General features: G+C 44.6%; 1 protein-coding gene across 6 annotated transcripts in view; it reads left to right on the forward strand.

Annotated features, from left to right (window-relative positions):
* The first annotated feature begins 9,962 nt into the window (after positions 1 to 9,962).
* The window catches only part of DENND2A (DENN domain containing 2A), a 79,750-nt gene continuing 64,977 nt past the window's right edge, over positions 9,963 to 24,735 (forward strand). For 2 of the 6 annotated variants that reach the window (XR_012156063.1, XM_073322491.2), the window contains exon 1: positions 9,963 to 10,325. The gene's annotated coding sequence lies outside the window, so the exon portion shown is untranslated. Of the gene's footprint in view, positions 10,326 to 11,517; positions 11,616 to 24,735 lie in introns of all 6 variants that reach the window. The other 4 variants (XM_073322462.2, XM_073322452.2, XM_073322471.2 and 1 more) reach the window with 4 other exon arrangements.

A 24,735-nucleotide genomic window follows, 5' to 3' on the forward strand; every position in this document is an offset into this window, starting at 1 on the left:
GACAGTGTGAAAGGACCTCTGAGAGGAGATCCTTGCAGGAACTCCTTTCCTCCTCCCCTCCCACCAAACAACTTTGGAATGGACAGAAACTTGGTGAGGTCTATGAGGGAAGGTACAAAGAGCTGAGCACTGCTATCATTAAATGACCCAATGTCCCTCAGCCCCCCCGGGTGGGCTACTGGCACCCTAGAGCTGGTTGCAAAGGGTCAACAAAAGATTAAACATTTTAGGAAATTATTTTTCCATTTTCTGACCAACTCTGGAGCCCAGCTGTGTCACAGCACAGAGCATGGGAGCTCACAACCAGAGCTCAGCTCCTCCGTGGGATGCTGCATCCAGCCACCCTCAGAGAGTATCTCATTGCTAGGTGTGATCTTCTGGAGATAGCGGAGAGCAAGGGGTCTTCCAAGAGACCCTCTGTGAAGGTGTGGGGAAGGAAAGACAACCTTTGCTTTGCACATTCCAGTTTAGGGACCCCTTTAAGTTGTAGGAATCCTTCTCTCCTTCCATTGTTCTCCTTTATTAACCCCAGTAGTCCCAGCCTCCTAGTTTAGGATACATTTACTGACCCCTCTTAACACCAGATTTGGGCTGGTTGGAGGAAGTCGCTCAAGAGCACTTTCCTCAAAGCAGAATGCCCTGTGTGAGTGCTGCGGTGGACGTCCTTCCCTCCTCAGGGTCCAGAGGTTTCTGCCTCTTCTGTTGTAGTTGTACATTATCACAGCTAGATGGCACTCTCCACATTCTGATGTTCAGCCTCTAATAGCTCCTCAGGGTTGCCAGTTGGCCCTCCAGGGAAAGATGCAGGGATTCTGTGAGGAGAGTTTCGCTGGTTCATTTATTAACATTTTCCGAATGATCAACCCTGTGTTTGGCCACATACAAATCGTTAAGTTCCTACTACAAAGCCAGAGGCAGGGGGCACAGCAGTATGGGCTAATGAGTAGAGCCCAGGGCTCCGAAGCCATGCTGCAAACCTGTGGCAGAGCCAGGGAAAGAATCCAGCTTTCCTGACTGTCCCTACCACAGATCTGCAGCATGGCTTTGGACAAGTCACTTGAAATCCAGGCTCTATTGAAACCAATGGCAAAGCTCCAGCTGACTTAGGGCCAGAATTTCACCCTCTGTGTTTGTTCCCTATCTCTAAAGTGGAGGGAAAATAATACTTGTCTCATAGGAGTGTTGTGGGGACTAGTTAAGGGCCTGATCTTACAAGCATGTATGTGCATAACTAGTGTATAGGAGTGCACTATCCCTTTAAATAATTTTTGAGCCTTCTATTGGCACTCGCGTGTGTTATGTTTTAGAAGCTGCCAGTTTTTTAGCAAAACTAATCAGCTGTTTAGTAAACACCGTTATCTGAAAGTTAACTGTGCCTGTATGTTTTCTTCATATTGTTTTTGTTGAGCTAAGAGCAAAGGACAAAACTATAACTCTATTCACGTGCATAGTCCCATTGAACTCATAAAGTTACATGTGTAAATAAATGTTGGCAGGACAGAGGCCTAAGTTTGTAATGTGCTTTGAGATCCTCAGACTCATAGCCAATTAGTTCATTTTATCATCTATCATTGTATTACGTGAAGTTATGGTCAATTTATATGCTATTTCATATATAATCAATGTACGCTAAATCGATTTAAGTTTTAAGATTTATAGAAGTATAGAATTGATAAATATTTAGGAGTGATGACTGTGTAATAGGCATACAAGTAAACCATGGCTGAAATGCAAGGTCTGCATCCTGAGAGCTATAAGATTTTAGCTTAGTGATACTAGGCCATAGGCTTAAGAATACTTAACATGAATGAGTGACCTAGGAATAACCCTATGCCCATAAGGTCAGAAGGTGACTGTAAAGATGTGCCAATAGGTGACTGCGATAGACTGCAGTGTATTTTCCAAGACCATGAGACACCTGATTGTAACATCTTTGAATGTCTGTCTTGACTACAGGATACATGTCAGGCATAAATGCTAATGAGAATAAGAGGAACGACTGTACAAACAACCTATGAAAAATAGGGCAACCAATATTCATGGGGTGTGGAAATACAAATAAGGAAAAGAGGGTTGACACTTTCATGCATATACATAAGGTGTTAGGTGTGGTCAATATAAAAGAGGGTTCCATGGTTTGGTAAAAGTGGGAAGACCCAAGGGATGACCCCATAGGAAACCCCAGCAGGAACCATCCCTCTAGTGATGATTGACTATTGAGAGGTCCATCGGACCCTAGAATATCATTGAGGCTGTGAGTATGAGTACAGTTATAATTATTAATCATAGAATATCAGGGTTGGAAGGGACCTCAGGAGGTCATCTAGTCCAACCCCCTGCTCAAAGCAGGACCGATCCCCAATTAAATCATCCCAGCCAGGGGTTTGTCAAGCCTGACCTTAAAAACTTCTAAGGAAGGAGATCCCACCACCTCCCTAGGTAACGCATTCCAGTGTTTCACCACCCTCCTAGTGAAAAAGTTTTTCCTAATATCCAACCTAAATCTCCCCCACTACAACTTGAGACCATTACTCCATGTTCTGTCATCTGCTACCACTGAGAAAAGTCTAGAGCCATCCTCTTTGGAACCCCCTTTCAGGTAGTTGAAAGCAGCTATCATATCCCCCGTCATTCTTCTCTTCCGTAGACTAAACATCCCCAGTTCCCTCAGCCTCTCCTCATAACTCATGTGTTCCAGTCCCCTAATCATTTTTGTTGCCCTCCGCTGGACTCTTTCCAATTTTTCCACATCCTTCTTGTAGTGTGGAGCCCAAAACTGGACACAGTACTCCAGATGAGGCCTCACCAGTGTCGAATAGAGGGGAACAATCACGTCCCTCGATCTGCTGGCAATGCCCCTACTTATACATCCCAAAATGCCATTGGCCTTCTTGGCAACAAGGGCACACTGTTGACTCATATCCAGCTTCTCGTCCACTGTAACCCCTAGGTCCTTTGCTGCAGAACTGCTGCCGAGCCTTTCGGTCCCTAGTCTGTAGTGGTGCATTGGATTCTTCCGTCCTAAGTGCAGGTCTCTGCACTTGTCCTTGTTGAACTTCTTCAGATTTCTTCTGGCCCAATCCTCCAATTTGTCTAGGTCCCTCTGTATCCTATCCCTACCCTCCAGCGTATTTACCTCTCCTCCCAGTTTAGTGTCATCTGCAAACTTGCTGAGGGTGCAATCCACACCATCCTCCAGATCATTTATGAAGATATTGAACAAAACCGGCCCCAGGACCAATCCTTGGGGCACTCCACTTGATACCAGCTGCCAACTAGACATGGAGCCATTGATCACTACCCGTTGAGCCCGACAATCTAGCCAGCTTTCTATCCACCTTGTAGTGCTTCCATCCAGCCCATACTTCTTTAACTTGCTGGCAAGAATACTGTGGGAGACCATGTCAAAAGCTTTGCTAAAGTAAAGGAACAACACGTCCACTGCTTTCCCCTCATCCACAGAGCCATAGGTTTTTTATAGAATTTCCATATGCATGGGAAATTTTAACTTTTCTTGTTGCTTTAATAACACTTGCAGTACAGATATGACTTTGTATTTGTGATTGTGTCTGTGGTCATTATCCTTGGACTTCATGTGTTCCTAGAGCCTCTACATGTCAGAAAAGCACCAGAGGCAATTTCAGTCTGTTGAGCTTGAAACTGTAGCAACCAGAGCCGAAGCCACAGTGGTATAATACAACATCACTAAATTCCCTTTAAATAAAGTAAAAGGCTACAGAATGCAGATTTTATGTCGGTTGAAATATCCTGTGAATACATACAGCATTCTCTCTTTTATTTTCTTCACTATTGCACATATTATAATTCTCTATGAAGTCAACAGTTATTTGCAATGGGAGACGGGTTAAATTTGCCCCAGGAGATACAGATATAGATATAGATAGATATGACTTTCTTACATATAGTTCTTGTCCTTGCTTTTACTATACACATTATTTTTGATCCTAACAAAAACAGGAGGAAGAGGGACCTTTTGGTTTTCCTCCCCTGCCATCCCACACAGCAGGGTCAGCACAGCACAGGGAAGGGGAAAACAATTTAATCAGAGAGATGTAATTATATTTCAAGAGCAAAAATCATTTGAATGGTGATCTGTGGGGATGAAGTTAATCTCCTCTTTTTATGCCTGAGATGCCAGTGTTTTGGTATCTAAAAGTTATGGGGATGGGGACAAGGCATTGTGTGTGGGCAGCATCCTAGTAAGATAGATGATGCTTTTTCAGAGTGCCAGTTTCTGTGTTGCATTAAGAAAAACAGGAACAGGGCTCCATAAAATGAACCTCAAATCGATCTTGCTATTGACTTGGTAGAATGCCATTGTATTGCAGCAACAGTGTGGTTATGTTTAGCTTGGCAAGGTAAAATTCTGCCCTTTTATTATTGCTGGGTTTTGTATTACAGTAGTGTCTTAAGGGCCCAGCTGAAACTGGAGCCCCATTGCCCATATGCACTGGTAAGACAGACTGCCCTGAAGGGGCGCATGCTGTCAATAGACAGAAAGTAGGATTCTTATTTCCATTTTATGGCAGAGGCTTGAGGCTCAGAGAGAGATTAAGTGATTTGCCTAAGATTATTCGGTTAGTCCTTTGCAGAGCAAGGACTTGAACCCAGTTCTTCTAAAGCCCAGTCTAGTGCCATAACCACCAGACCAGGCTTCATTACTTTTTTTTTTCTTCCCCTTGGTTGGGAACTCAGAGCATTAGATATGGAGCTTTTCACTTGTGGAGAGACAACTGGCAATCACTAGAGTCTTCAGATTTTGGGGGCCCCTTCTGGTCTGGTTTTAGGCCTTAGTATGTCTACACCACAAGTGCTACAGTGGCACAGCTGCAGCGGTGCTGCTGTCATGCCGTAATGTAGACACTTGTTACAGTGACAGAAGGGGTTTTTCCATCACTGTAGGAAATCTACCCCTCAAGAGGCAGTGGCTAGGTCGATTGAAGAATTCTTCTGTCGAGCGAGCTGCGTCTACGGTGGGGGTGAGGTCAACCTAACTACGTCCCACAGCGAGCAAACTCTTCCGCAGCCCTGAGCAGAGTAATTAAGTCTACCTAAGTTTTAGGTGTAGACCAGGCCTGAGTTATGATGGCAGAGCACTGAGCCTTGTTCTTCTTTTCATCTCTTTTTGGCGGTCAACAATCCATGTGCCCATGCTGCCTCTTTTGGATCTATACTTGTCTTTGATACTATTGCCCTGGAGGGTTTTTTGACACCATGAGTCTGGAGTGATTGATGAAGCAATGGTTCAGTAGCTCTACTGTTATCAGAGAGAATCCAAAAGGAAGCATCAGGCGATTGTTCTTGTGCGTTAAAACCCTCTTCTCTGTATGAGGAGGTGCAAAAAACAATGGCACCCTGCTTCTGACCCATGCTTCTGTAAGGCTCGAGGGGGAGATGGAGAAGCAGTATGGGCTGCGGTGCCTTCATGATGCTGCTGCTGTTCAGCTCTGCGTTTCCTTCTCTTTGAACTAGGAGGATTATCCACTCTGGACATGTAGGGTCTCAGTGAGGGCTAGCTGGCTGAAACACAGTTCCCCCAGGGTGGAGATGACGCTAGTTGGTTGGGGATGTTGTCTGGAGGAGAAGGCAGAGGGTGCGTCAGCCTGCTTAATGAAGGATTGTTGCCTGCCCTTTGTTTTTTCCATCAACAGAAGTTGATCCGATTAAAAAGCATTACCTCGTCCACTTTGTCTCTCTAGTATCCTGGAACCAAAAGTTCTACACCACCACTGCCTTCTGTTAGTCAGACGTGCAATTAAGCAGGGTCCCGCTGGACTGCTGACTGCTTTCTGATGGTCAAATAGCAGCAGTGGGTTTGTTCATCTGTCTCTCAAATAAAGAGATTGTGACCTTTCTTCCTTGTTGCAGCTTTTGCCACAGGTATCTGTGTCTCTGTCACCCTTAGATTGGGTCACTGCAGTACGCACCACAAGGAGTGGCACCTGAAGACTGCATGAAAACTTCACTCAGTACAGAATGCATCTGCCTTTTAGGCCTGGTCTACACTACAGAGTTAGATTGAGAAGTAAGGCACCTTACGTTGACCTAACTCTGTAAGTGTGTATGTTACAACGTTGCTTCCGCCGATGTAAGTCGTCCCCTACACCAACCTAAAAACTCCACCTCTGCTCACAGCTGTCAGCCGCGGACGGGGGAGGGCAGTGGCTCCAGTTGTGAGCCCTGTGTGGGTGGGGGGCTGACAGTGCCCTACAGTGCCCCACACAGTTGAGGCCACGCATCACCGACGAAGGGGACGTAGTGTGGTCAGCTGTATGGCGACCTAATTTAGGTTGACTTAATTTTGTAGTGTAGTCTTGCCCTTACTTAGGAGTATGTCTTGTACGGTGCATGTTATGCTGCTGATCCTGAATCTACAAAGGCTTCGAGTTATTTCCCAGGTGCAGTTCAAGTTCTTTATGGTCTGAATTTTAGCTATTTAGAAACCACCTCTCCATGCCCTATCTCAGTATTGCCAGCCCCAAGCATTCAACAATCCTGAGTTAGGTCCTCAAAAGAAGTCATTATATTAGCATAAAAATCATGGATTTTAAAATAATAACTCTTGGGTTCTTTTTATTTGCCTCCTTGTGCTGAAGGGTTTAGGCGTCATGTTTTCAAGCTTTTCTTTGCAACCACGAGAGGTAGAAACTTACTTAAAAAAATAAAAGTTGAGATTCTCAGGTAACAACCTGATTCCAGCAGTTGGGGGATTTAAGAAAAACACCTGGAGACCCAGCATATCCCTTACAGCCATGGCTAATGAAACCTTACACGGGACACCTGGACAGCAGTAAGGAGCAGTTCAACAATAGGCTGAGTAGATGCCGGATGACTGTGGAATATGCCTTTGACAGATTAAAGGCACGCTGGCGATCCCTTTATGGCTGGCAGGTTAGATCTCAATGAGGATAATATTCCCATGGTCATAGGTGCGTGTTGTATGTTACACAATCTCTGTGAAGCTAAGGGTGAAAGGTTTGTTCAGGGGTGGAGTGCTGAGGCAGACCGCTTGGCTGCTGATTTTGAGCAGCCAGATACCAGGGCTATCAGAGGGGCCCAGAGGCAGGCAATTTGAATCAGGGAGGCTTTGAGGCAACACTTTGAAAATGAGAACCAGCAAGGTATATCTCTGTGATTGGTGCTGTAATGTTACATTACATGAAGTTTTCCTGGGAAGCAATGGTGACATTGGGGGCCTTACATTCCAGTAAGCAAATGATAAAACTGCCTATGTATGTATTGGTGGTGCCCGCTATCTCAATTTGTAGGAAACAAATAAAGATGAGTTACCCTTCAAAAACTTTGCTTTTATTGCACAAGAAACAACACACACAGATACACAGAGGCGCTTGGTGGGAAAGGAGGTACCAGGGAAGGGCAGGCTCTCAGAGCTGTGTGAGGTCCAGCTATCATTGTGAAAGTTATCTGAGGGGTGGAGTGAAGGGGAAACCGAGAAGTCCCAGAAAGCGGAAAGGACTGTGTGGGTGGAGTTTTGGGGGGCACAGAAAAGATTTCTGGATGTGCTGCAGGGGCGGGCGGGCATGGATCTGCTCAGTCTGCAGCATTATTAAGGACTTTGGTATCTGCATTTGCTCCTCCATTATTTTAATCATCTGCTCAATAGCATCCTTAACAAACTCCTGATTTTCTTTTCTGTTCTGCCTTTCGGCTTCCCTCCACTCCTTGTGTTCCCTTTTCTCTGCACTGGAGAAGTGCAGTACCTCCTGGAACACGTCTTCTTTGCTCTTAGGCATTTTCTTATCTGGCAGAGACGCTCAGCCGGTGTGTGAGGGGTGTTCCTCATGGCTACATCTGCCAAAGCACAAGGAACAATGCACAGAAGCCTGATTGTTAAGTTCACACACAGCACTGAAACATTTCTGTAAAGTACATCTCTGGTAGCATACCAATCACTTTCTCATTGACCCTTGGCAAGCACACACCTCTGTGAACACCCAAAGCATGGTGAGTGTTGGCTGGGGTGGGGGAGCGCTCTACACGGGGGAAAGAGCACTCTGCAAGTGTTGTGGTGCAGCTGACTAGAGAAAAAATTAAAAATTCTTTTCCACAGTCAGGGGTCATTGTAGCAGATATCTCACTGCTGAGGGTAAACAGGGAAGCGAAGTTGCATCTACTACATGCTTGTAGCTTCCACTCTTTTGTCAACAAAACTCTGTAGTGTAGACAAAGCCTTTGTAAAAATACACCCATTTTCCCCCTCCAGTTTCCTTCTTAACTGTTTTTGGCCCTTATCCTGCAATTTGATCCACACAGGCACAATCCTGCCCCCCTGTGGAGTCTCCTGGACTTCACTGGGGCCCTCTGCAGGTCTGCAGGTCTGCCCATGTCAATCATTTTGCAGGAGTGAGACCTTAGTAATTAACTGTTTTCAGTGAAGCACCTGAAGGCTGGAGTGGCAGGTTCCCCTGGCAACAACAAAACGTCAGGGAGGCTGGCGCACTTTCATGGGCAAACACTGACATGCAGCTTCCTTCTCTACTGTGTCTGTTCCTGAGCAGGGAAAGCATTGCCCCTCTGCTTCTCTGCCATGTTCCTCTTGGCCAGAATGGTAGCATTCGAAAAAGAGCAAGAGGAGGAAGCGAGGGAAATGCTCCTGAATTTGAAGCAGCAGTAGGCTAGTAAATCTCTTTGTTATTGTGTCTCCCACAGAAGGGCAGAGATAACTTTCAGACAATAAGCGAGGCACCAGGGTCCAGTAGGTAAAGTAGTGGACCGGGTTTTAGAAGAGCCAAGTTCAATTCCTGGCTCTGTCACTGGTCTGCTATGCAACCCTTGGCAAGTCACTTTACCCTTTTGCTCCTCCTTTCAGCCTTTGTCCCATACCAGGATGGATTAGTACATACTGTCTCCCTACATTTCTTATGCAGCACCAAATGGACGCAGTGTTTCCACCTCTTGTGATTTTATTGCAAGCCTTGCAATATTTGGTGTTTTTTCCTAATGTCTCAGCTTCTGGAGTCCGGTAATTTCATGAGATTCTCAACTTCCAGTCTCATGATTGTTGAGGCCTTATATGTTTTGAATGCTTGGGGTAGGTGATACCATGGGCACAGTACTTCCTATCCCCAACAGTTGCATAGCGTGCCTGTGCAGTGGTGAACATTGGCCCCATTCCGTGCCAGCGGAGGCTGTGTGATTCCTTTGTGCATATCAGTGTGTTTGTAAAGGGGACCTTTAAGGACGGGGAGCACTATGTCATAATAATAAGACCACTTTTACTTCTCACCTGCTGCATTGCGCATGATCCCCTACAAAAGTCTGCACTTTCCTTAATGAAAAGAATAAACCGCTGACCGGATGCAGTGATCTGCCATACTGCAGTGACATCAGTGTGAGCTGTAGTGTTTTGGAGAACAGTGCCCTAAAATGCTGGTGGAAATCTTGGGGCCCAATCTTGCCATACCGTGCTGGGCAGAACTCCCCCAAATCCCATGTCCAGGAGGCTGGCAGAGCAGTACTATTTGTTAATTACTGTTTGTAAATTGCCTTGAGATCCTTGGAGAAAAGGCACTAACCAAGTACCAACTGTTACTGATTTTATAAGGGTGACCCTTTAGATCAGCAAAGGAGAGAGTCTGTTTTGCTAGGGAGCTTTTGGTGAGCTCAGAAGCTCCTGGGACTTTAGGGGCCAGTTCACAGAGGCGAGAAAGCATTTTAAAAGGCAGCAGCACAGAAAGAGTTAATGCACCCCCCCACACCCCTTCCAAAAAAGAAGAGTGTCCAGCAGAAGGTCCTGTTTACTGTAGTTTCCCCAAGTCAGTCAAGTATTCAGGGACATGGGTTTCCATGGTAATGGGGCCTGTTCTTCAGCCAGCTGCAGATTAGCTCACTGGAAAGGAGTCAGGATGGGTCAGGCTAGGGAAGGGTGGGAAGAAAGTCACAGGGGGGGGAAGGGGTGGAATTAACGTCACGAGCTTGAAGAGATAGTCACAAAATCAGGAAAGAGGGGGGAAAGTAACAGAAGAATCTAGGGGAAATAAGCTCCACAAAAGCCAATAGGGGCAGGAAAAGGCTCTGTGCAAGAAACCGCTCTCCTGCTTGTGACTGGGGAGTGGTTGAGAATGGAAACTGATCTGTATGGAGCGGGAACGTGGGGCTTTCGAGTGAAAGGAAAAATCCTTTAGAGTGGATTGTAAGTAACTCTGCTAACAAAAGAGGGGGCGAGCCAGGGAGCCATGCATCCAGATGTTGCTGCTGCTGCTGCTGCCAGGCTGGAACTGGAGTTCCCCAAAATGAGAACTGAAGGTAAACGAGCTGCAGCCCAGCTACTGCCACTGAGAAAGGTAGGACTGGGGATGCCAGTGACAAAACTCCTCTGAAATTAGGCTTTGGGGTGGGGAAGGGGAAAGAGAGGGGATGGGGAGGAAGGGCCTGGTGTGGGGAGAGGATGGTGAGATAGAGGGGGAGCAGTTTGGGGATCCATTCTGCGCATGGCGTTGGAGCTTTGGAACAAACTTGTCAAAGCAGCTGCATTGATCAGGGTGTGGGGAGGAGGGAATATTGTAATTAGCTCCAATTGGTCCAACTGGTCATTGACAAAACAGATTGCAGTGCCCTTTTTTTTTTTTTTTTCAAGGGAGAAAATGCAATGATGCTAATAAAAAGGGGTCAACAGCCAGAGCCCAGGGTCTTGCTCACAGGTAGTTTGTGGGGAATCAGTAATACAGAGAGTAAAGCAGCCCCCCATCTCACCACTCTCTTTTCCACCTATAGTTGCCGTGCAGGGCTCCCAGGAATTTAGATCATGCCGCAGACTTACACATAAGAGTTTTCTTTCCTTTTTAGGGATCATTTAATGTTTTAAGGAGCCAGATGGAGGCTCAGTCTAGCGGGGCTGGAGCTGTTTAATGTCACTGCAACATAAGGCTAATGATATATGCACGTACACATACATGTCTCTAACTCGACCCTTTGATTTGGCTGGGAGAAGTATTTGCATTAGCCTCTTGGTTTATTTATTTTTTCCCAGCAATGAAACATAAATGGTTAAAGTTCTCTCCATTTCCCCCTCCCCCCAGCCCAAAGAATTAATTATCTGGAAAGCGCAGCTATCTAGAGAACTGACTGATTTCACACACTGCACTGCAGGAATGGGGTGGAGGCCGTGAGGAAAGATGATTAATTTTGGAAGGGAGCAAAGGTCTGTGAGGCTGATTTTCTTGTTGCTTGCGCCTATGTAAACCAGGAACAACTCAGTGGAAGTCCATCAGTTACAGCAACTCGGTGTTTGTGTGTGTGAAAGGGGGACAAGTCTCCCAAACATTTCAACATAGTTATCAATTGTAAAAGAATTGGTGTTGCAGCAAAGAGGAACAGACTGTTCCCTAAATCATTTTGAAAGTCCAGGTTGAAAGCAAAACAAAATATCAAAACCACTTGGGGGCAGCGGCGGGGGGGGATATGTTGGATGAAAAGATTGTGTAATGTTGCTGTCTTTCCCATCACACTTCAAAAGCACGCTCTCCTTCATAACAGACCATCATTAGAATTCCTGACAATGGAGAAGTAAATAATAATAATGAAAACAATTTCCCCAGCTCAACGACAGTTAGTCTCCCTTGGATGGAGAAATTGTAAGTATTCCATTGCCTTTATAATGCTTTTACATTTCCAGCAGCACGTTCCCAAGTGGAAAAACTGACAGGCACATTTTTCCTCTAAATTATAGGGGGGAGAGCAGTGATAAATAGAAAAGAAATAAAAAACGTTGTTGGGCTGTGTGTTGTAATAATGGCTGATCTTCACTCTGCTGCTTTAAGACCCATTCTGGAGTCAAAGCAAACTCTTTGCAAGTGATAAACACCCATTTTTTCATGGTTTGTGTGTATAAAAACATCTTCTGTATTTTCCACAGTATGCATCCGATGAAGTGAGCTGTAGCTCACGAAAGCTTATGCTCAAATAAATTGGCTAGTCTCTAAGGTGCCACAAGTACTCCTTTTCTCTTTGCAAGGAAACAACATTGTTGGGTTTTTTTGTTCTTAGTACAAGGAAAAGTTGTTTTAATTTCTGCTGATATACAGGAAAGAGACAATAGGACTTTTGCTTTCTCGTGGCTGGAGATTTTAGATAAAGGTGTGATTTAAAGGGGTAAAGCTGAGGGACTTGAGAAATTAGGTAAAAGCAGCAACGTGCAAACTGGTTTTGAGTATCACCCGAGGGAAGAGAAATGCAAAAAACTCAGGAAATTTTTGTCTGCTCAATTTTTTTTTATCTAAATATTTGCTTCTGATTTATGAGATAGAAAACAAAGGTGGTAAGCATATTCCCTCATAAGAACAGCCATATTGGGTCAGACCAGTGGTCCATCTAGCCCAGTATCCTAGAGACCAGTGCCAGATGGTTCAGATGGAATGAAATGAACCAGGCTATTTCAAATAATCCATCCCCTGTTGTACAGTCCCAGTTTATGTCAGTTCCTTAGCTCTGTACCGGTCTGCAGTGTACTTTTAATTCAGCATTTTCTTAACAAAAGCAAATTTCAAAAGAATATTGAGATCCAAAACCAGTCCCTTGTAGGTCACTGGTTTGAATGTAGCCCAGATAAGCTGTGACTCTCAATAGTAGCTATTTCATTATCGTTCAGTGAGACCTATGTGAAATAAATTGCTAGTCTCAGTCCAGTTCCCAGTGGACCAGTGTCTAGTCACAAAACCCACTACTGGACTGGCATTCGGCACAGGCATGGAATATTGAATAGACATGGGCACATAACTAGTTTAATTTCTCACCCCTAGAGGTTGCCCCTATTTCAGGGCTGAGGGCAAAGTGGGGAGCTTGCTTGGCAGCTATCAATGGTCTTTTCCTACTAAACAGGAGACTTCACTCTCTGGTGCTTTCAATCCTGCGCCTTTGTCTCGCACTAATCTGACTGTAAAAAATAACACAATGATCACAATAAAATGCTCAATGAGCTAATTCTTAGGATGGAATCCTGGCCCCATTGAAGTCAATGGCAAAATTACCTCATGGGGTCAGGATTTCACTCATAATTTTTAGTTTGATTGGCTTTTTATTTCTTGGATTGCTTGAAATGTCCTTATTTGATTTACTATAGATGGAGCTATCAACACTAACTATATTAAGTGGCTCAGTAAACATGGCATCTGGTTTCTACCCTCGATGGTGACCCTGAGAGAACTCACCTGACCTTAGAAGGATGCTCAAATCATCTCCGTGTCATAGCGTCTTTAGATAATGAACATTAATTAATTAGCCATAGGGCTCAGTGGGAACAACAGCTGGGAGGGGAGTGGGAGAGAATTGACAGCTGTCTTTGATCCTCTGTTCTTGTGTTGTGAAATGCTTTATGAGGAACAAAATTTGTGAGGTGGCATGGCCTGTCAGACCCAGAGCTTCTGGTTCTATCTGTTACTCTAAGCTGTGGGGTGCCCAGATGCCACAGGGAGGGGTGCTATACAAGAACCTTAATAGAATCTAGGCATTTATACTGTGCTCATCACCATAGTACCTGAGTCTGATAGCTGGGAGCAGCATCTTCCCACCAGTACTTGTAGCACAAGGGAACAGACTATAGGCTTCTTTTACCTCCTAATCATAAACACTAAATAGGCCTTGCTTGGTGGCCTGGTGGTTAGTACTTTGCATGGCATTTCACAAGACCACAGTTTAATTGCTGGTCAGGTTGGCAGAGTCTAGAGACAGTACTTGACCCTGGGCAAAGCTTAGTAACTTGTGGCTCTATAGCCGCTCTCGCTATTAACACAGGGGTATTGCTAGGCTCTTGAGACAGAGGCATCTAGGCTGCAAGACCTCAGCTGGGAGGAAGGCAGCATGGCCTTGGCGCTATGCAGCTCTGGTTCAATTCCCTGACACCAATAGCCTGCCCACAAATAGAAGGTCCCAGCCCGGCTCTCACCAGCCTCGTTACACTTTGCAGGGTGACAGGTGGCTCTGAGAGTAGGGGAGAGATGGAAGGGGGATCCTGAGGGCTCCAACAGGAATGCAAAGGTTCCAGGAACATGTGTTTACCTTCTCATCCAGTTGTGTATAATCCTGGGATAATATCTGTGAATGGACTGTGGTTCATTGCTGCACAATGATCTACATGCTTCTGGCACAGAGTTTTCTAACAAAGCTTGCGGGCTGCATTTCTGAACCACACGAAATTGAGTAACACCAAGTCAAACCAGCGCTTAGCTGTGTCGGAGTGGAATGTTTTCCCTTGACACTGAGAGCCTCTCATTGTAATCTTAGTTGTCATCATCATTATATCATTTGTGTTTTCACATCTGGTCTTGGCAATAATGAATTTAAAAAATTATACAAAATCTTGGTATGTCAGTAGGTCCTGACTATCATTGTTTAGTCTTTCAATATCTGAAAGTATTTAACTGAGGTGAAACCAAAAGATCTCCAGGACAACAGGCAGCTCTTAGAGGGACTGAAGAATAAGAACTGAGAACAAAGAGCGCTAGAGTGACCACAGAGGGAATAAACTAAGCTGCAGGTTTATAGCCCAAGCGGTAGCGCTTTTTGATGTCTCACACTGGTCCTTGGCTTTGCGCTCCGTGCTGACGAGGCCGTGTTAGAGATGGCCTTCTTCAAACTGAGATCTTAAAACAAGGTCCTTTCTGCCTGTTTGTAGTAGCTGTTGAAGATCCCATGGGACTGCTTGTGAAGTCAGGGGTAAACTCTGTGTCCCAAACATCATTCTCTGTCTCAGTTAAACAGATTCTAATGACAGCTGCGTCATTACAACTATCTAGCTCACTGCCCTGTATAGTGCTTTGGGATACCCAGGCTATACAGGGCATGGTGTGATGCTGACTATTCTGTTAAAAAGAGAGGGGCAATTGCATCCTCTGTATAGTGTTGACAGCATGCTCAGTGCTATATGTAAAGGAAAATATGTTTCCTTCTCTGAAGAACTTACAGCCTAAATGAATAGGCAACATAAGATGCACTGGGAGACCCAGAGGATGATGCTAGCTTCCTTCTTACCTTTCCACCATGCCTGCCACATTAGTCAGTCCACGATTTTGGTATTAAAAATAGAGAATAAACATAGATTACTTAAGGCACTGATTTTTGGAGGTGCTGCACACTTCCAACTCAAGCTGAAGTCAATAGGAACTGGGGGTGAGGAACTCTGAAAATCAGGCCATGATGGCACATAACTTATTTATGTAGATCAGAACTGAGGTCTCGTTGTGCTAGGCACTGTACAAACACAGAGGCAGACATAATTCCTGTCCCAAAGATTTTGCAAACTAAGAAGTACTTCAATCTGATTTGGGGCCCAGAAAGCCAGCTGGTTAAATACGGGTGATACGATGGGGTATTTTGAAATAACCTGAAGGATGTCACGCCCTCTTCGGCTCCCTGTGGATATGTTGCCATGTGCTTGTGTGGTTTCTGTTTCTTCTTTTGTAGCAGTTGGCACTTTCTGTCTTTCCTGAATGGTTGTGGAACAAAAGGAAAACATCACCCTGCCAGATGGAGGCCCAACTGGGAAGAGATAATTCTCCTTATCCCACCCTTTGTGAAATCCAGGGCTGTTGGGAGGGGATCTAGCTGGGAGGTTTCTTCAAGTTCATTCAGTGGTGGGAGCAGGTTAATTCAGATGCTGAGAGGGGCTCTCAGCTAGTCAGGACCTGGCTATTAGCTCGTCAGGACAACATTTCTTAGTGTAAGGATTTAAGTTTTAGTGGTTGTTACAGCTTTTGACGGAATCCCAATTGCTGGCTTGAGGAGGGGTGGTGTTTGCATTAAAGAGTGAAAGTTGCCATAAGATTTGTCATTAACCAGCTTGTCAGTTTCCTAAGGACTGAAAGTCTACCCTTGGGGGGTGATGACCCTCAGGAGCTGGGCATTCTCTCCTCTCTTTGACAGCCTATTGTTACACAACTCTGATGAACTGAAAAATAAACCAGCCTCGATATTCACTAGATGCTGCCAAACTAGGAGGATACAAGATGGGCACTACTTTGTCTGTAATGAGATCCAGGGAGAGGTGGTATTTTTCCCGTAGAAAATGAGAGTGAATGGGTCAGGGCATACTGGTTCAGCACACATGGAGTTTTGCTTGTGGGATTTTTTTGTTTGTTTGCTTGTTTGTTTGTTTTGCATATATAAATAGTTCTAACTGTATATGTAAATAGCTGGAAGGTGACAGCTGGGATTAAACTGGATTCATCTACATGCTATTCCTTGTGCCTAGAGAAGTGCAAATGAGTTCAGTTTCATTCTAGTCGCTAGCGATTGGCTTTTTGTGTACCACACTATTCAATCCATGTTTTTTCTGTAGAGCCTGTGGCCATAGTATCTAAATAGTGGCTTCAGCAGGAGCTGAGGGTTATTGCCACCTCTGGAAATCAGGTCTTTTTTGTTTAGGTGCCCAGATCTAGATTTAGGCACCTAAGTTTGGAAATTCTGACCCAGATATGTGTGGCTAGTGGCATTAAAGGGATAGTCTGTTCCTGTAAAAGCCTGGTTTCTCAACTGAGGGGTCATGGCATTATGTCAGGGTGGCAACCTCCCTGCCCTTTCCATATTCCTAAACAGGAAGGGGGTTCTGGTTAGATCCCAGCTAGATATGAGAGGGTCCAGTATGGAACAGGTTGAGAACCTCCTCTGAAGTGTGTCTCACTGAGAGCTTCATAGAGAGACAGCCACGCTATGAAGTCATTTAGACAGGTATTTAATGCAAGGGCAAACCATCCAAGGCCCTGTCAGCACTGTGACTGAAACCACAATGGCCACAGCCGTGTGTATAGCATGGCTCTAGCATGCTTTCCCTGACTGTTGCAGACAAGGATTCTTTTCCTCTGCGAGAACCCTGGTGCATAGTCCAGAACAGTGGTGCTCTGGGATATCCCCAAGCTTTCTCCAACATGAGCGTAGCTATACACATCTCTCAACCAACCATGGCTCCAGTGTGGAACAAAACATGTGTGACCAAGACCCAAAGTTAGGGACACCAGAAATGATTCATGCCGGAAGTTTGTCACTCCTTCCTGTAGGGTAGGAAATATTTTTCGATAGTCTCTCTTTCATCCTTTCTGACGTAAATAATTTTCCATAACAAAATGGACTTGGACTCTAGGGCAATTTAAACAAATGGCATCCCTTGGATTTGAGATAGAGGCAGTTGTAATGCAATCCTCATTTAAAAAATAAATAAAAAGCTCTTAGGTTAGGGAAGCCAGGCTAGAATCAGCCCAATTTCAACCCGGGGAGTTAAAAGAGTAGTCAGCAGTGTGGCATGACCACTGAAGTTCACTTTAGACTGATTAAGTTTGTTAAGAGAAAGGATTAAACAGTGAGAGCTTGATTCTCATTTACACCAAGGCCCCTTCACACTGCGAATCAGGCCCAAGTGTTACCTAGTGTGTTTAGTTCCTGAAAAGGTCTGTTAAAACATGACCTTTGCCATAGTGGTACGTGTGTATGCTGTGATTACCTCCCAAAGGGGTGGAGGATGCTAAGGCATGTGGGTGTTAGGGTGACCAGATGTCCCAATTTTATAGGGACAGTCTCGATATTTGGGGCTTTGTCTTATATAGGTGCCTACTACCCCTCACCCCTTGCCCTGATTTTTCACCCTTGATGTGTGGTCACCTTAATGGGTGTGCACATTGGAGCAGTTGGAGGGGAGAGAGGAGAAGCAGTTATCAGTGGGCAAGCTGCTGTGCTCAATGGAGACTGAGGGGGTTAGCGCCGGATCTCGCTCTAACTGATTCTCAGGCTCTCCTAACAGCTGTGGAAGGCCTTGCTCTGTTCTGTTCTCATGTGCTGGGAAGCAGCAATGTTTATGTGATGAAAGGGAACAGAAGATGGCTTTTCTTGACTGCTGCCTTTACGCGTACACACACTGGCCCTACGCCAGCCATGATGGAAACTCTCTCCTCCCGAGCAGAGAGAGATTGGTGGGGGGAAGGGAGAGGGGGCAGGGAAAGAGAGGCCCACAAGCAGAGGAACCAGAGGAAGTGAAAATAAAACCTCAAACCCAAGCACAGATCAGACAGTAACAGCTGCACCAGAGTTCTCCAACGGGCCTTTTCTCACGTCAGTGGCTTCAGATACCCCTTCAACAATAACTCACTTTCAGCAGCAGGTAAGTTCAGTGTGGGATGCTGGCCCTTTAAATATATGAGATGGAAAACCAAAGTAAAAGCCAAAACGAGGCTAACAGGGATTGTAAATTAAGCTGTTGGAGGCCTTGTCTGCACTGGCTACAGTGGGCCCCATAAACTGGCATGGGTTTAGCACTGCTGGTAGTAGCGTTGGTGGAAGATGTAGTGTAGACAAGTGTCAGACATTTTTACCATGGTCTCCACTATAACTTCACCGTCACTAACACTGGGTGGAGCTGCAACCAGAGGTGAATTAATGATCTATTGTTTACCAGAGTAGATACAGCCAGTAAAAACAGAGAGTTAGAAATCTGACTTGGGAGAGACAGGGAGAGGGTTCCTCTCTCCACCAGTCAGAAATACACCCCCAGCCATAGCCTCCCCTCACAACCACCCTGCTATGGCCTCTCCTACTTTTCAACCAGCAACCCAACCGTGTGACTCACCAGCTGACAGTGCAATACGTCCCCCTCCTGCCTGATCTGGTGCCCCACTCTCCCTGCCAGGCTCCCCCACCAACTTCAGTGATGCCAGCTGGGTCCCTCAGCTGGTGCTGCGTTGGCAGCTTTCTGGCTGGGGCTGCAGCAGGAGTGGTGCTGGTAGCTATGCAGCCCAGTTCCCTAGAAGAAACACCACTTGTTAGGGGGAAATAGAACTGTTTGGCCAAGTTACAAACCTGGGAGCCGAAAATTAGGAACATAGATCCAAACAATGACACCTACATAAAAGTGGCCTGGTTTTCAGAAGTGCTGAGCGAGCACCCATGAATCCCCAGGAAGTCAACGGGAACTCTGGGCGTTCAGCGCTTTTGAGAATCAGGTCACACTCATATAGGACCATTAATATAGATGTCAGCGCCGGTCGTTAGGTACCCAGGTTTGAAAAGTTTGCCCTTGGTTTGAAGATCTAGTGCCCGGCTCATCTTCATGGCTTCTCTTCATGAGAGAAGGCTGGTGTTTCCCTCCCCACAATCACAATGTACGCTTCCTGGGGGCTGCTTCACAGCAGTTGCCTTTGCTGTAGTACCTGCAGCGGAGCTGATGCATTGTAACGGAGAGATTAGTCCCGCCTACAGTGACTACCACAGCACCACAGCTCTCTTTCGAATCGGCCGTAGTGAGTGTGAGTGTCGAAGGGATGGCTCGGTGCCAAGCAGATGCATTAGTATTGTCTTCGTGGGGTCACAAGCGCAGAGCCTGCCAGCTGACTGAGTTCATCATTACAAGGAGGTGAATTCAGTATTGTTCAGGGTTTTGGTGTGATGGTTTAAAAAGCGAGATCCTGTCTGCTCTGCCTGGATTGGAGATTTGCAGTGAGATCTAGGGTTTGACTAGAATGACATAATAGACTTGTAGGTCAGAAGGTGCCACTACGTTTATCTTACCTCCTTTTAACACAGACCATACTAATGGGATGTTAAATATGCTTCTACACATTTAAGGACAGTCATACTTAAAACTGTGTCCTCTGGTTGTGGTTCTTGCCTGCTCTTAATATTGTGTTGTTAGTTAACTCCTGTTATAACCCAGTGTTATTTCCCAGTGTAGACAAGCCTTTCATAAGACTAGGATTTTGCCCTAGGGCATTTAGCTAAACTGTTCCTGCTCCCTACACTTCCACAACACTGCAGGATAGTTTCTCTGAGCCTGATGGCGACATTTCTGCACTCCTGTGTGGAAGTGGTATGGAGACCATTGCTCCAGGGTGCAGGTTGCATTTGTTGAGCTTTCAGTTATCAGCCTGAGGTTTGACTCAGGTGTGTACTATCTGCAGGACCAGAAGAGTACAGTGTTCTGAAAGAATGGGGCTGCCATTGCAGCATCTGCACGGTAGAGTTTCCAAACTCTACAGTGGAGTTTGCAATGAAGCTTCCATCTGTTTCCCATCCCAGGCAAGCCATCTTTGCCTGACCAGGGTCAGGGCTCCACACAGGAATTTCCAGTCAGTGCTCAGCATGGACCTTATGCAGTTCCCACTGAAATTAATGGGAGCCTTTGTATTAGCTTCAGAGAGGACCTGGACTGGGCATTGTGGCCTCAATTCTGCAAAGGCTCTTTATTTTTATTATTTGTACTATTGTAGCGCCTAGGAGTCTTGCTCAGGGGACAGGCCCCCATGGTGCTGGGCACTGGACAAACACAGAACAAAAAGAATGTCTCTGCCCCAAAGGGCTTACAATCCAAGTATGAGACAACAGATGGATACAGACAGATCAACGGAGCAGTACAAGGAAAGGATGACAGTATTGGTCAGCACGGCAGGCAGTGATCTCAGCACTTCAGCAGCCTACCCATTGTTATGTTTTTTGTAGGCTCATGGAGAAGGAGAGTTTTAAGAAGGATCGATTGTTTTTGTGGCTGTTTATGGGGAACTTCTCCCAAGCATGAGGGGCAGCATTGGAGAAAGCACAAACATGCTTGATGGAAAATGTAACAAATGGATGGTGGAAGCTGGCATTGTGGGCTGATCTGAGGTGGGAGTTGACTTTTTGATACTGAATAAGAGATGACAGGTAGAGTGGGGATAGGTCATGAAGGGCCTTGAAAATGAAGAGAAGTAGCTTATGTTACTCATGCATGTTACATATGCAAGTAACCCCACGGATGTGTGGAGTTCAGCATATGCCTAGCTTGCCTGTTGGATTGTGATTTATTAATGTAAATCCTCATCGCCTTATATATGAATCAATGGAATTTTTATTTGTAATGTTCTTTGTCATGTTTGGGCTTCTTTAACTGTTTTTTTAAACCAAATTAGTGAATAGTTTGTGTATGATTTATCTATAAGAGCTTTTCAAGAAAATAGTGATTAAGGCAGATGTAGAAATAGCATTTCAGAAGGTTTTTCTTTCTTTCTTTCTTTCTTTCTTTCTTTCTTTCTTTCTTTCTTTCTTTCTTTCTTTCTTTCTTTCTTTCTTTCTTTCTTTCTTTCTTTCTTTCTTTCTTCTATTAAAGCTTTATCTTTAACATTAAATGTAAATATTATTTTAAAGAACATTATTAGAAGGTTGTAGGTTTTATTATTTAAAAATATGAAATGAGGAGTTTAAGGTTAAAAGTGAACATCTGAAAGTCAGACAACTAAAATGCTGTATCAATATTTAAATAAAAATTCAGAGATCAAATTTAAGCCAGGACCAAAATGTTCACTCATGGGTGGCTATAGGCAAGACGCATCTCACTTCACCCTCCCCAAATGTCAGAATTGTATGTTCTAGTTGTAAAAATGTAAGCAAAAGATTGTGTTGTAATTCACATGTATAGGGAAGACTCAAATCCTTTCATGTCATAACTAGGCTCAGATTCAGCAAAGTGCTTAAGCATGGGCTTAACTTTAAGTTTGAGTTGGAGGCAATGGGATTACTCACATGTTCAGAATTAAGCACATGCTTAAGTACTTGCTGAACTGGGACTCAAGTGATGTTCTAGCTAGAGTTGGTTGCAGGAACTTCAATGGAGCTATATTCCATTGGAATATGTGGTTCTGTCAAAATCAAAACGTTTCGCAAGATCAGGTCTATGTTGCTGGAATTTAATTTAGAGGGAAGAAAAGGGCGTGTGGGGGGTGGCGGGGGAGAGGGAAGCTCAGACAATGTTAAAACATCTTATTCCAGCTTTTTTTAAAAATAACTAATATAATACCACCCACAAAAAAGTCAAAATCAAATCAAAATGTCAAAACAAAACATTTTGAATGACCTGAAAATGTTGTTTTAAAAATTTTCCTTCACAGCGAATTTCTATATTTTGGGTTTTGCTCTGTTCAGAATGAAGCTAAATTTTAAAATCTCACAATCCTTTACAAAGTAGAATTCCCATTCTCTGCCCAGCTCTAGTTCTAGCCTGCAACTCTGAGGGGTTCAAGACACGGCTGGCGTTGGAACCTTAATTGAGGATTTCCAGACTGTGGCATTTAGATTTGAGCTGCAGTGTTCTGCTTTCCTGACTGTTAAATGTTTGACTCTTTTAAAATACCAGCAGTGTTCTAATCACTTTGTGTTAAATTAATAGATATTTGCAAGCATAACTAAGGTGTGTGGGCTTGAGGCTTTTCTTGGTTTTGTCTGGGAATATAGCCAGTGAAGTGCTTTGGGGAGTAGAGTATTCAGATCTATGGCACTGGTTCAGGAAAACACTTCAGCTCATGTTTAACTTTAAGTATATACTTAAGTCCATTCCTATTTAGCAAAGCACTTTGGCCACTAATTCAGGAAAGCACATAATCAAGTACTGAACTTTAAACACAGGCTTAAGTCCTATGGAAGCCAATGGGAATTAAGCATGTGCTTAAAGTTAAGCACCTGCTTAAGTTCATTCCTGAATAAGGATGGACTTAAGCATGTGCTCAGGTCCTTTGTTGAATCCGCACATGTGTGCATTTCCACACTAGAGACATGCAGGAATGTTGCCCTCCTCTTAATATCCTGTGAGATTCTTTGCCAAGGTTGTGCTGACGAGCCACGTTACCACAAGCAGTTCAGGCGAGATGTGCTAATAGTGCTGGTATTTTGCTCGCACTGTGTATGACCTGCACATGTGAATGATTAAGTCAACCCATCAGAGTGTCCTACTGAGAGAGAAAAAAAACGCTGAGCTTGCTTTGGGGAAGGGGTGGATAACATGCCCTCTGCATCTTTTGCTGAAAGGTTTCCCACTGCACAGATGTGAAGCTGTTGAGAGTCCATTGCCATAAAGCCACACAGAAGAGCAGAGTGAGGAGAATGCACCTGTCTTTTTCACAATGCAACAATGCAGGAGGCTTGGTGGGTCGTAATGCTGGAGGTTTTATTTTCATGGCAAAAAGTGCCAATTTTTGTGGAGCAAAACTGCAAATTTCACAGCGCAACATTAAGACTCATAAACACATATCTTAATACCCAGTATGAACCCAACAAAACTTTATAAGATACTACAGATGCTCCAGCACATACCTTGAGAAGGGATGAAAAATTTCCACTCACTTTTTCAGTTCTTGGAGATTTACTTTGAAAAGGTCTAAAAATCAAAAGATCGGGGGCATGTAATTCATTCAAAAGTGCATCACATTTCAAGGGTTAAACATCTAGAAATATGATTTCTTCTAGGAGTGAAGTGTTGGGTTATTCAGAGCACTGAGTTGCATGTTAGCAAGTGTAAATGCCTCCCCCAAATTGAGAAGGCTTTCTCTTCACACACGTTATGTTCTGCTTTTATACTGCAGAGTCAAAATCTGGCCAAAATAGACCCCATAGGTCTGATCCAAAGCCTACTGAATTCAATGCAAGCCTTTCCATTGATTTCAACAGGCTTTGGATCAGGCCCTAATTGAGAATCTGCTTTTGTCTGCCTTGCCACTTTAGGTTGTGAATTCTCAAAAGTGCTGAGAAGCGGCTTTGGGGTGATCAGTTTTGTTCTAAATTACACTGAGGGGTCATGCACTTTGTAGCGCGTAGGCCAAGCTTCCTGCACACAGCAGGGCTCCATGTTGCTAGGCTCAGCAGATAGCCAGGGCTTCATGTGTTCCCCCTTTTCTCCCTTTTGTTTTCCAATTTTACCCCAAATCAATAGGGTTCTGGTCACTGATGCCAAGAACATTCCCTGAAATGTTGAGATTGATTGGATGCTGTATTCGTACGTTACTGTGTTACAGACAGACAGACATACTGACTGATAAATGGAGAAATGCCTTCAAATTCAGCGCAAGGCCTTCACAAGCTTGACCAATAAGAATCCCTCCACCAAGATGGCTGCAACATTCCAGTCCTGCTAAGCACAGAGTAGGTGCATAGAGTCCCACCACCGGGAAACCAAGACTCAGTGGCTGTGTCTGCATTAGAATATTTTCCCTAAGATTTCCCACTGGTGCATTACAATCAATGACAGCAATAGTGGCACTAGTGTAGACATAGTTCTAGTTGGTTACTGGTGTTGAGTGATCCAAACATCTAGCTCCAAGCAATCCTAGATAATACAGTACTAAAAATAGTGGTGGTTAACTCCCACCATTGCTGTCACTGTTGGGCTACACAGTGGAAAATTTGAGGTAGAAAGAAAATCTAGTGTAGACCAGTGCAGTGAGGGGCCACTGGCTATTCTTGTTACATTCCTTAGCTGCCCAAAGATGCCAGGCAGCTGGGAGCTTCTCAAGAAAAAATGGGATTGGCTTTAATAGCCACAAATTTAAGCAAAAGATGCCAGCATTTCAGGAGCTGTTCTGTTTTTCACACTAGTAAATTCTGGGGTGCCTAATACCCAGCTTGTGTAAGAGTTTCTTACAACAGTGGGGAGAGATTACTTTTCTGAGCTTGAACAGTCTGGGGACTTTCTCAGAGACAAAGAACTCATTCCTCATGCACACCAGGGTTTTTCAGTGCAGACAGCAGTCACTGAGGAAATAAGAATCCCAGATCTCATGTACATACAACTGGAGCTAATTCAACAAGGTTAGGCTTCCACTCAAACTCTCATTTTTTTCGGGCTCTCTGTGAAGGATCTGCTCTTTAAGAAATCAAGCATGATCTTGAACTATGTTAGACTTTCTTTTTCCCTTAATAAAAGACATGTAGAAAATAGTCTCCAGAAATGGCTGGCACACAGATGTACACCAACCCTATTCT

Source organism: Lepidochelys kempii, chromosome 1 (assembly GCF_965140285.1).
Source record: "Lepidochelys kempii isolate rLepKem1 chromosome 1, rLepKem1.hap1, whole genome shotgun sequence".
Classification (NCBI taxonomy): domain Eukaryota; kingdom Metazoa; phylum Chordata; order Testudines; family Cheloniidae; genus Lepidochelys; species Lepidochelys kempii.